Source organism: Apium graveolens, chromosome 2 (assembly GCF_009905375.1).
Source record: "Apium graveolens cultivar Ventura chromosome 2, ASM990537v1, whole genome shotgun sequence".
Taxonomy (NCBI): domain Eukaryota; kingdom Viridiplantae; phylum Streptophyta; class Magnoliopsida; order Apiales; family Apiaceae; genus Apium; species Apium graveolens.
The window spans coordinates 152372873-152386125 of NC_133648.1; the positions used below are offsets into that span (position 1 = coordinate 152372873).

Consider the following 13253-nt stretch of genomic DNA (forward strand, 5'->3'; position numbering starts at 1 on the left):
TGTCCTATGAAGCGATTTACCATACCTACTTGAAAGAATACAACTTGTTGTACTTTATGACAGATGGTAGGGTTTACCATATAAGGGAAAATGCTATTCCACTGAAGTATTTTGAAGAATTGGAACATGTTTTATTTTTACTTCAAGTGAATGACAGAATAACAGAAAGTGCTGCAAACTATTTGAAGACTCAAATTCAGAGACAGAAAAGGCTTTATTCTGTAAAATCTGACAGCACATATCTTCCAAAGTATAGAGATCACAAGGGTGATATTGTTGAGATGAAGCCTAACTCTGCTAAGATTATAACTACCTTTCTGGGTTACAAGGCTGTAGAATTCAATCTTGAGTCTGACAAGGCATATTTGATCAGACTGGATCAGGACATAAGGAAAGCTAGAATTAATGATCTCAGGGCTGCTATCTTCCAAACTGGTGAAGATTCTGCAGAGCTTAAGGATGCTAAAAGGAGGATGATTGATGAACTCAGATATGCTGAGAGATGTTTGTTAAAGAACTATCTCAGAACAACTCCTGACATCAGAGAGATCAGAAGGTGAAGCCAAGTCAAAATCTACAACTGCTCAAATTCTGATATCTATACAGACTGAAGTTGTTATCAGAAGTTAAAGTCGGTAAAGCTTTAAGGACTGTAAGTTGTGGTTATCTAGTCAAATTCTCATGGATTTGTACTTAATGTTTTTGACATCATCAAATATCTGTTAAACTTGTATATTATGCTAATTTACAAGTTGGGGGAGATTGTTAGATATATTTGATAATGTCATACTAATATGATTTATGTTTAGTTTTCAGAACTTACTTAAACAGGACAAATCAGTACTTAACTGAAATTAGCACTTATACTGAAGTCAGAACTTAAGTCATCAGTACTTAAGGTTCAGGAGATATTTATCAGAAGATAATATCAGGACTTAAAGGAAACGTTCAGATAAGGAAGGCGGCTGATTAAAGGAAGAGAAGATCGAGACAAACGTAAGAAGAGATATGCATGAAGAAGGAATTCTATGAAGAATTGAATACTTGGAAGAAAAGATATCTGATTGATATATTTTAGGAAGCAGAATTATATTCCATATCAATTAGTGATTATCTTGTAACTATGTAGTATATAAACACATACATAGGGTTTACACTATAAGTATTATCATTATCGAGAATATTATTCATTATAACCCTAACAGCTCTCGTGATATTTGTTCATCACTGAGAGAGGACAGTTCCATACTGTAACAGAGTTTATTGCTTTGAATAAAGTCTGTTTTCTGTTACTTGTGTTATTATAATTCGATTTGATTGTGCTATACACTGTATTCACCCCCTCTACAGTGTGTGTGACCTAACAGAAAGAATAAGGTTTACGGCTTAAAGATCAACAACTGGAATCAAAGTTTAGGGTTCAGTGCTTCAAAGCACTTGCAATAAGAAACAAGACTATTAATCAACTACAATATATCTCGAGAAAGTTCAGAACACTTGCCTGATATTAGCTTGCTATACTTCTCTAACTTCCAATCACAATCTCCTATTCCTCGACTATCTATTTCCCTTTCCTACGCCTTGCCTCTTCTGCTCATATATCATAAACATCTATCAATACTCAACTCATACGATTCTATATGATATACACTTCTATCTACCCTTCGATTTACCCAAATCCGATTACCGGATTAAAAGTTATGCTATAAACAAGTAAACACCGAACATATACACCGTCAGTCAAACAACAAGTCACATATAACACATAACACATTAAACAATCAATGATATATTATTTATAAAGGAGTCTTGGGTCATAAACAAACTTTCGGGTATTTAATATGATTTTTAAAATATTTTTCGGAATTAAAACGGGTCGTTGGATCAATTTTAAAGCAATAAACAGGCTTCGGTTGGCCACATCTGACTTCAAAATAATTTTCTAATAATTATCGAGCCTTGAAAACAATTTAAAATAGTATTTTAAAGCTCGAAACTATTTATCAGAATTTTTAAATCATTTTTAAATAATTAAATGTAATTAGATAATTAATTAAAATCAATTAATAATTAATTAAATCAATTAATAATTAATTAAATCAATTAATCAATTAATTTTTCGAATTAATTGACCAATTAATCAATTAATTATTAACTAAAATTAATTAATTAATTAATTCAGATTTATTTTTAATTAAAAATAATTTTGGGAATTTAAATAATAATTTTGGAATTTTCAGAAATTAAAAAATGAATTTTTATAATTAAAATAAATAGGACAATATGATTTTTAAACATTTTATAAACAGGAATCCTATTTTTGAAAACTTTGCAAACTATAGGGACTAAACTTCACCATCTTAAAAAATACAGGGACCTAACTGTAATTTTACCACCCCTCGCCGGAAAACAGTCGGGGTTTGCCAGAGAATTCGTTCCTGGAATCCTCCTATCATCAAAAGCTCCAGAATTAATCTACAACTCACAAGGAATTTAACCATACCATTCAATCAAACAGATAACCCCTGAGTTGGCCGGAAAATGGCCGGGAAGTTCGCCGGTTTCCGGCGAGCTCGACGTAAACTTAAAACACAACTCCCTTCGATTCAAGAATCCTCCGTTAACCAGCTATATACCGATCGATTGCAAATTTTATAAGGTACACAACCCACTATAATTCAACAGCTAATAACCCCTATAACAAAAGCCCTAATTTTCAATGAAGAACATTCATACAGGTTATAAACCCTAATTTTAAAATTCGAAAATTAAACTCAATTTTGAACATGTTATTGAACTCCAAATCAGTCATATGACATATGAAAATTTTCAGGAGAACAAGCTCTATAACATGCAAGCATCAAATCATTCAAACAATCATTCGTACAAAAATTCATATTTTTAATCAAAATAATTCAAAAATAAATAAAAATATAGAAAATAAACCTTTGATTCTGCAGTTTTGAAACTTGGATAATCTGATAGAACACTTCAAAGCCTCCGTTTTGGTTACTAGAGCTTGCCGAGCAGATTTCACTAACACCTCCAAATTGTAGTTTGATTCTTGAAAGTTTATATGAAATTAGGGTTTTTCTCTGGAAAATTCTATAATTACTGTTTGCAAATGATGTTCGGTAAAAATAAAATACGGTAAAGGCTATTTATATTTACGGAAAATTAGTATCCCGTTGGATCATTCCGGATACAAAATGGTACATTTATTTATAAAAACAGATCCAAACAGTACCGGTTTTCGGGATAATTATCCAAATTAGTACAATTTGTATTGCGGTCTTGGTCTCAGCGCCTGGTTACACGTATTATGAGGTGATAATTGTAATAGTTTAATAAAAAGATCCCGTTTATCAAAAATACGAGTTTTATTGATTTACGGAAATGAATAATGTATCGAAAATATTGCGTCAGGACCCGCACAGGACAAACCGTACACCGGATCGAAAAAGTCGAAACATGGAAAATGCTCGAAATATTGCAATTAGGTTAGGAAGGAGTTCTCGGAAGAGTTTCGGGTTATAAAAACGTAAAAATGGGTGACGTCGGTTGGTTCCCGATTATATAAAATAGTTTATAGATACTCGAAAAAAGATTTTATAAAATCCATAAATTTCATATAAAATCATAAATGAACATAAAAATAAATAGGAAGATATGACAATTATCTATATTTTATTTTGGACATATAAAAATTAAAATACTCAATTGATATTATTTTTAAACATCCAAATACATATACCAATTAATAATTAATTCACAAAATAAATACTGAACATGCATAATATTTATTTATTAGCAAAAATAATTACACGATATATCCCAGATATTACATCTGAAATGTGGCAGGTGCACCACACAACCCAGATGAAACTCTTCTGAAGGCAAAAGTACCAAATGAACAAGTGAAGGTAGTCTTTTCCTGATCTTCTGGAGCAATGCAAATCTGATTATAACCCGAATAGTCATCCAGAAGACAATAGTATTCATGCCCAGCCAACTTTTCAAGCATCTTATCAATAAAAGGAAGAGGGAAGTGATCCTTCCTCGTGGCCTTGTTCAGCTTCCTGTAATCCATGCAAACTCTCCACCCCATGACTGTTCGAGTTGGAATGAGCTCATTCTTCTCATTAGCAACCATTGTGATGCCTCCTTTCTTCGGCACACACTGAACTGGGCTCACCCAAGAATTATCAGAAATAGGATAGATGATCCCTACATCTAGCCACTTGAGAATTTCTTTCTTCATGACCTCCTTCATGATTGGATTTAGCCTTCTTTTTTCTCAACAGTTGGCTTGCTTTCTTCCTCTAGCAGAATTTTATGCATGCAATAAGAAGGGCTAATTCCCTTGATATATGTTATAGTCCATCCAATTGCCGATTTGAACTCTCTCAGAATTCTCAAGAGCTTTTCCACATCACTACCTGAAAGGTCAGATGCAATAATAACAGGAAAAGTAGATGCATCACCTAAAAATGCATACCGTAAGTGTTCAGGAAAAGGTTTCAGCTCGAGTGTATGAGCTTCCTCAATAGATGGCTTGAGGCGCTTTGGAGATTTTTTCATCTCTTCCAATCCAAGAGATTCAAAAGGCATATTCCGCCTTCGCTTCCAAGGAGAAGCATTCAAATACTGCAACTGCTCATCATGATCATCATCTTCACTATTTGAATTCCCCAACAAGGCCTTCTCTAAGATATTAGACCGTAGCATTTGCTCAAGTTCTGAAATAACCACAGAATTGACCAATTCCACCTTTAAGCATTCCTCGTTTTCAGTAGGGAATTTCATGGCATTGAAAACATTAAACGTCACATCCTGATCCAGTACGCGCATAGTGAGCTCACCCTTTTGCACATCAATCAAGGTTCGGCCAGTAGCCAAGAATGGTTTTCCCAAGATTATGGGAATCTTTTTATCCTCCTCGAAATCAAGAATTACAAAGTGAGTCGGAAAGATGATTTTGTCGACCTTGACCAAGACATCCTCCACAATGCCTCTTGGATATGTGATAGGGCGATCAGCCAACTGCAAGGACATAAAAGTAGGCTTAGGATCAGGTAAATCCAACTTCTTGAAGTTAGACAAAGGAATCAGATTGATGCTAGCTCCCAAATCACATAAACACTTGTCGAATGACAAATTTCCGATGGTGCAAGGAATAGTGAAGCTTCCAGGATCTTTAAGCTTTAGAGGTAGCTTCTGTTGCAGCACTGCATTCCTCCGTAAGAGCAACGGTCTCTAAGTCATCAAGCTTTACTTTCCGAGAGAGAATTCCTTTCATAAACTTTGCATAACTAGGCATCTATTGAAGAGCTTCAGCGAAAGGTATGTTGATATGAAGTATCTTGAAAACTTCCAAGAATTTAGCAAATTGATTATCCAACTTTTTCTTCTGCAGCCTCTTAGGAAAAGGAGGTGGAGGATATACCTGTTTTTCAACTGTATTACCCTCAAGAGGAGTGATGACAAAAGCTTTCTTCCTTGGTTCCACCTCTGCTTCCTTCTATGCATCTTCTTCAGCCACAACTTCTGATTCTGGAACTTGAGATTTCTCGGGGTTCGCAACCTTCCCAGACCTCAATGTAATTTCCTTAACCTGTTCTTTTGATTCTTTCTTGCCTGGAACTTCAGCGTCACTAGGGAGTGTTCCAGGTTGTCGATTCAGCAAGGCACTGGCAATCTTCCCAATTTGATTCTCTAAGGTCGTGATAGAAACTGCTTGGCTCTTACACATTAGCCTCAATTCCTCCAATTCAGATTTTTCATTAGATTGTTGCAGTTGGATATATTTTCTTGGTGAATATTGCGGTTGTTGAAAACCAGGAGGGTTAGATTGCTTTGCTGCATACTGCTGATAAGACTGTTGCACCACATTTTAAGCGTTTCTCCAGCTGAAGTTAGGATGATTGCGGTTGTTGGGATGATAGGTGGCTGGAACTGGTTGTCGTGACCTCTGAAAGTTGCTCATGAATTGAGCTGATTCACTAGAAATAGCACACTGCTCTGTCTCATGCGCACCAACACAAAGCTCATAAACACTAGTGATCTGATTAACTCCATAATTATCCAAAGAATTCACCTTCATCATCAAAGCTTGAAGCTGAGCAGCTATAGCAGTGTCTGCATCCACCTCCAGAATTCCTGCTACCTTGCCTTGAGGTAGTCTCTTAGAAGAGTTCTGGTATTCATTAGCAGCCATCAGTTCAATCAACACATAAGCTTCATCGTAGCTCTTAGCCCATAAGGCTCCACCTGATGCTGTATCAAGCATGGGTGTAGAATATGCTCCCAAACCATTGTAAAAGTAATTGATAATCATCCAGCCAGGCATCCCATGGTGAGGACACTTCCTAAGCATCTCCTTGTAGTGATCCCAAGCCTCACACAAAGATTCTCCTGATTGCTGCGCAAATTGAGTAAGTGCGTTTCTGATTGTAGCTGTCTTCACCATAGGGAAGAATTTACTTAGAAAATTTTGAGCAAGATCCTCCCATTTGGTGATAGAACCTAGTGGTAGAGAATGCAACCAACACTTAGCTTTATCCTTCAGAGAGAATGGAAAAAGCCTAAACTTAATAGCATCTTCAGAAACTCCATTGAACTTGAAAGTGTCGCAGATCTCGATAAAATCTCTTATGTGCATGGTGGGATCTTCTATAGGAGAACCCCCAAACTGAACTGTATCATCTAAATCGTGCTCAACTTGATTTCAAAGTTTTTAGCCGTGATGGCTATTCTGGAAATGCTAGACTAAATGTCATTGATCTTTGGCTGAGAATAATCCATCAAAGCCTTCGGATTTGCTGTTGGTTCTCCCATTATGATTAGAGCTTCTTCTTTTTCACCTTTTTTGCTTCTTCAAAAACTTCTTCTTCTACGACAACTTCTTCGTCCTCTTTATCCAGTGTTCTCTTTCGAGATCGAGAATGCGTTAGCATAAACACTTTCTAGAGTACCTGGAACATAAGCAAGCAAACAAGTAAGTAAAATATCTGAGTCAGTGAATTTTAACGACCACTGATGACAAGCACATAAACTAAAAATTAACATCGAGTCCCTGGCGGCGGCGTCAAAAACTTGTTAGGACGAAAATACGCGCTAAAATTACACGCAAGTATACGCGTTCGCAAGTCATATAGAATTCTTTCTAGTTTATTTCCATGGAGACTAGTTTAGGTTAACTTCATTTAATGCACTTATGCAATAATAGTATGGTTATTATACAATGTTAAAATGAATAAAAACTTGAGATTGTTTATGACTAAGATATTAACTAACATGCAAATATCTAAGAGATTAAAGGGTTTGATTTACTATATGAGACAAACATGGGATTCTAACTTCATTAAATACTTCATTCAAAGTCATTGTTCTTAAACTTAGCATGCAATGGTGATGACAACTAATCTAATAACACGAAACTAGTAAATGCCAACTTTCATTGTAAGAATACCCTACTACCAAGCATCCACAAAAGAGATAGAAGTTGAATAGACACCAATTATGTTGAGACCCTATATGTCTATAGAATTTGAAAATATAAAGGTTTAATGAACAAGTTATCTATCGTGATTATATAGGGCAAGTAAGATGGTTAAAATTACCTACGAATCATGTATAACAATTACATGAACCTATGCTAGCATGGCAAGTTCTAAACCTTTAAATTCATTATCACTTCAATAGAGATTAAGACGCTATCTTATAAGTTCGCGACGCTCATAAGAAGAATAAGCACAACCAATACTAGGATATCATACAATCACCACACACTAAGATGTCGAAACAAATTAACTATTGAAATCCATAAGTAAATCCGTTAGAACCCCACGACAATTAGTTCATAACTGAACTCATCATCAATGTGGGTTGTGATGAAAGTATGGTATAATAAACTAGGTCTTCATAAAACTGAATAATAAATAAGAGAATGATCACAAGATTATAAGTTCAACAAATAAGAAAACTAGCATCCAAGATTACAACTTAAACAAAAAATCACAAGAATAAACTAGATCATCTTAGCCTTCATTGAATTGTGCTTTACGGTCTTCTTACATCTTCTCCTTGCTCCTTGTTGTATCTCTCATGTGTATCACGTACTTTAAAACATCTTATTTAGGCTTATATAGGCTATAGAATCATCATGGGCCTCCAACAGTCAAAATCATACAAGAATCAGGAAACTGCAGAATCGACCTACCGCGGCCGCGCGCTATCCCAGCGTGGGCGCGCTGTACTTCCATCCAACCGGCGCGGGCGCCTGCTAACACAGCGCGGGTGCGCTAAGCTTCTGGAAAAATTGTGACTTCTGTTTTATTAGCTGGTTTTTAATGGCGATCAACAAGAAATCATCTGTGGCACCTTCCTAACACCAATTTAGCACCAAAACAATGCTAAATCTCTTCCTTCCTTCATCTACGCCCTGATATGCAAAACACTACAAAAACACATCAAATACACAAACAACTTGAGTACAAAATACTAATTCGAGCCTTTATAAATCATTCTAAGTGGATATAAATGCCACTTAACAAGAGCCTTTCCACTGTGATACTTTTAGTGACACTAGATCTCCTTCTTTGAATTCCATATCCTTTCTAGATTGATTTGCATATTTTCTTTAACGATCATGTGCTGCAATTAATCTTTTCTGAATGACTTCAACAACTTCTTTTGTCTGCTGCACCAATTTAGGTCCAAGTATCTTACGTTCTCCGACTTCATCCCAATATACCGGTGATCGACATTTGCGTCCATAAAGAGCTTCGTAGGGAGGCATTCTGATACTGGTGTGATAAGTGTTATTAAAAGAAAGTTCCACTAAGGACAAATGCTCGTCCCAATTTCCTTTGAAATCAATGGCACAAACACGTAACATATCCTCAATTGTTTGGATTGTTCTTTCGCTTTGGCTGTTAGTCTGTTGATGATCAGTTCTACTCATATTCAACTTGGCTCCCAAATATTCTTGAAAACTTCTCCAAAATCTTGAATTGAATCATGGATCTCGATCTGATATAATAGACATAAGCACTCCATGACGAACTACTATTTCCTTCAAATACATGTGAACCAACTTGCCCAATGAAAACCTTTCGTTAATAGGTAAGAAATGAGCTGAATTAGTTAGTCTGTCCACTATAACCCAAATGGCATCGTGGTTTGCTTTTGTCCTTGGTAATCCAACTATAAAATCCATAGCAATGTGCTCCCACTTTCACTCTGGAATCTCTAACGGTTGTAATAATCCACTTGGTCTCTGATGCTCTGTCTTAACTCTTTGACACGTGTAACATTTACTAACCCATTCTGCAATTTCTCTTTTCATGTCTGGCCACCATTAATTCTCCTTTAATTCTTTGTACATCTTGGTACTCCCTGGATGGATTGAATGTTTTGAATTATGAGCTTCCTGTAGAATTTTATTTTTTTAACTCTGCCACTGGTGGAATCCAAATTCTAGAAGAAAATCTGAGAATTCCTTGATCATCCTTTTAGTGCATAACTCTTCTCCCACCAAACGATTGATATTCTGATCCATTATTTCCTCTTGGCATTTCTTTATCTTTTCTAACAATTCTGGATGAAAAGTCATACTATACATCTTTGCTTCATTAGGATTGCAAATTCTGACTTTCAATTCCAATTCCTGAAATTCCTTATATAATTCCTTGGGTACTGTTAACACATTCAATCTATCATTTCTGCTTAATGCATATTCCACTACATTGGCTTTTCCTGGGTGATAGTTAATCGTGCAATCATAGTCCTTGATCAGCTCTAACCATCTTCTATGTCTCATATTAAGTTCCTTTTGCGTGAATATGTACTTCAAACTCTTATGGTCCGTATATATCTCGCATATTTCTCCATATAGATAATGTCTCCAAATCTTCAAAGTGAATACTATCGCTGCTAGTTCCAAATCATGAGTATGATATTTCTGCTCATGAGGTTTTAGTTGTCTAGACGCATACGCAATAACTTTATCATGCTGCATCAAAACGCAACCTAATCCCCTATGAGAAGCATCACTATAGATTACAAAATTTCCTTGATCGTCTGGAGGTGACAAAACAGATGCCGTGATTAATCTCTTTCTTAATTCCTGAAAACTTTCTTCACACTTCTCATTCCATATAAACTTCTCATTTTTCCTGGTAAGCTTCATCAAAGGTGTCGCAGTCTTCAAGAAATATTGAACAAATCTTTGATAATATCCTACCAATCCTAAGAAACTTCTTACTTCTGTTGGTGTGTTTGGCCTTTCCCAATTCATAACAGCTTCAATCTTCCCTAGGTCCACTTTGATCCTTTCATTACTTACTATGTGTCCTAAGAACTGAACTTCTTGTAACCAAAACTCACACTTTGAAACTTGGCATACAACTTCTTCTTTCTTAAAATTTCCAAAGCTATCCTTAGATGCTCCGCATGATCTTCTGTTGACATCGAGTAGATCAAAATATCATCGATAAACACAATGACAAACTTTTCCAAATATTCCTTGAAAATTCTATTCATCAAGTCCATAAATGCTGCCGGGGCATTGGTCAATCCAAAAGACATCAATAAAAACTCATAATGACCATACCTTGTTCTGAAAGTTGTCTTTGATATATCTTCAGGTTTGATCTTTAGTTGGTGATATCCAGATCTCAGATCAATCTTAGAAAAATACTTGGCTCCTTTCAGCTGATCAAATAAATCATCGATTCAAGGTAATGGATACTTGTTCTTAATTGTAAGATTATTGAGTTCTCGATAATCGATGCATAATCTCATGCTTTTGTCCTTCTTCTTAACAAATAGTATCGGTGCTCCCCATGGGGATATACTGGCCTAATCACTCCTTACTCCAATAACTCTTAAAATTGCTTTTCTAGTTCCTTCATTTCAACAGGCGCCATTCTATACGGGGTCTTAGATACTGGTTCCGTTCCAGGTGCTAAATCGATCGCAAACTCAATTTCTTTACCTGGAGGAAGCCCTGGTAACTCGTCTGGAAACACGTCTGGAAATGCATTTACCACTGGAATGTCTTCCAGTTTTGCTGGCTTCTGATTTCTATCTATCACATAAGCAATAAAATGTTCACATCCTTGTCGTAGTAACTTCCTAGCTTGAATCATCATTAAGAACTTCTTTGTTTGCTTTCGACCTCTAAACGTCACCACTTCCTCGTCCGATGTCTTCAAGATTACCTTCTTATTATGACAGTCTATCTGAGCATCGTGCTTAGATGGCCAGTCCATTCCTAAAATAACATCAAACTGTCCTAACTTGAATGGTATCAAGTCAGCATCAAACTTATTTCCATATACACACTCTTGATTTGCTAATTCTATGGTCATAATCTCATTTAGCAATTCAATTGGACAATTTAACTTACCAATGAAATCTTGAGAAATAAATGATCGAGTTGCTCCTGAATCTACTAGCACTTTAGCGTATAAAGAATTCACAATAAGCGTACATTCCACAACATCAGTGTCAATAATAGCTTCCATCACATATATGTCATAAACTCTAGCTATGAGAGGTTCATTCACTGTTGGAGTAGCTCCAATGATTCTCAACGCATTATTGACTGAACTGGTGTCTTGCAATCCCTTGCTATGTGTCCTGGCTTTCCACACATTAAACATGTAAACCCAATTGCTGGAACCTTGCCTGCCTGATTCCTGGTAGGCTGATCCTTATATGTTGGCTCTCTGGCTGGTTGATTACGGCACTCCCTTGAATAGTTCCCCCTCTGGTTGCATCTATAACAGACCACATTCATCTTGTTGCAAACTCCTCCATGTTTCTTTCCGCATACCTGGAAGTCTTGTAAAACTGGCCTCTGCTGGGTTGGCTGGTTCCCAGTGGCTGGACGGTTACCTTGTCCTCCATCGCCTGCATTCTGTCTTCTAAAATTAAGATTTCTTCCGGGCTGGAACTTGCCTTTCCTCTGATTAAAATTTGGAAACTTCCCTGCTTGGGACTGTCTCTCACTTCCCTCAAACTTCCTCTTCTTACTATCCTTCTCCTTTTATGACATTTCACTCTCTGTCTCCGCAATCATAGCTTTCTGCACAACTCCCGCATACGTATCCAATTCAAATATGGCCACCTTCCCTCGGATCCATGGTTTAAGGCCTTGTTGAAACCTCTTAGCTTTTTTCCCATCAGTGTCCACATATGATGGTACAAACTTAGACAATTCCTCAAACTTACTTTAATAATCCGCCACTGACATATTTCCATGTTTTAACTCCAGAAATTTCAATTTCATTTGATCTTGAACAAAGTGAGGGATATACTTCTCTAAAAACAACTCCTTGAATCTATCCCACGCAACATCATATGTACCTTCCAATGTCTTAACAGTTTCCCACTAGTAAGTGGCTTCATTCTTCAGATGGTAACTCACAAACTCCATTTTTTGTTCCTTTCTCACCTTAACTAAAGCAAATGCTTTCTCAATCTCCTTTAAACAAACTTTGCCTCAATAAGATCTACAGAACCTTTAAATTCCGGCGGATTCACCGCCTGAAAAGTCTTAAAGGTTACCTGAGGATTGGTCTGCCTCTGTTGTTGTTGAGTTAGGTGGACTGTTTGTTGAGCCAAGATCTAAAGAATCTGGGCTATAGTTGGGTCTATAGGACCTGGATTGGCATTCTGGTTATTGTTGTCTTGGTTGTTGTTATTGGTTTCTTCATTCTGGTTGGTAGAACGGGTATTTCTTCTGGGAGGCATTTTCTGTAAAGAATCAAACAACATATTTAGCCTTTAAATCAAATCCCTTTTATGAAAAGTTTTTGTAAAACATAAATATCTCTTTTTGAAAACCTTTTCAATTGTTGAACTAAGTAAATTGCATGCTTCTTTATAGAATGTAAACAATTAAGGGGAAAAAAGGGTACATGTTATCACATGAGTTTTATAACTGGTGCAGTAAGTAAGATAAAACAGGTACAGTAATAACAATGCTGGAAAGGAAAGGTACTGATATATATATCAAAGTTTGGTAGTACAAGCATGAAATCATTTTGGCAAAAGCAAAGGTACAACAGGTCTATCCATTATTTAGTAAGTCTAGCTTATTTATATACCCACTAAAAGTCTGATGATACACATTACACACTATTATACATATATCAGCTGTCACATCATTTTCGTCATCTAGTTTAAGGGAAACTCTGGTCCACCAAGCCTCGCAAGATCCTCCAATACCTCTCTGGCCCACC

At 36.2% G+C, this 13253-nt stretch overlaps 1 non-coding gene across 1 annotated transcript; it reads left to right on the top strand.

The window, feature by feature from the left end:
- Positions 1 to 6347: 6347 nt before the first annotated feature.
- On the top strand, positions 6348 to 6454 carry LOC141710237 (small nucleolar RNA R71). The gene has a single exon (XR_012570768.1). It is a non-coding gene; the product is annotated as a small nucleolar RNA R71 (small nucleolar RNA).
- The last annotated feature ends 6799 nt before the right edge of the window (positions 6455 to 13253 follow it).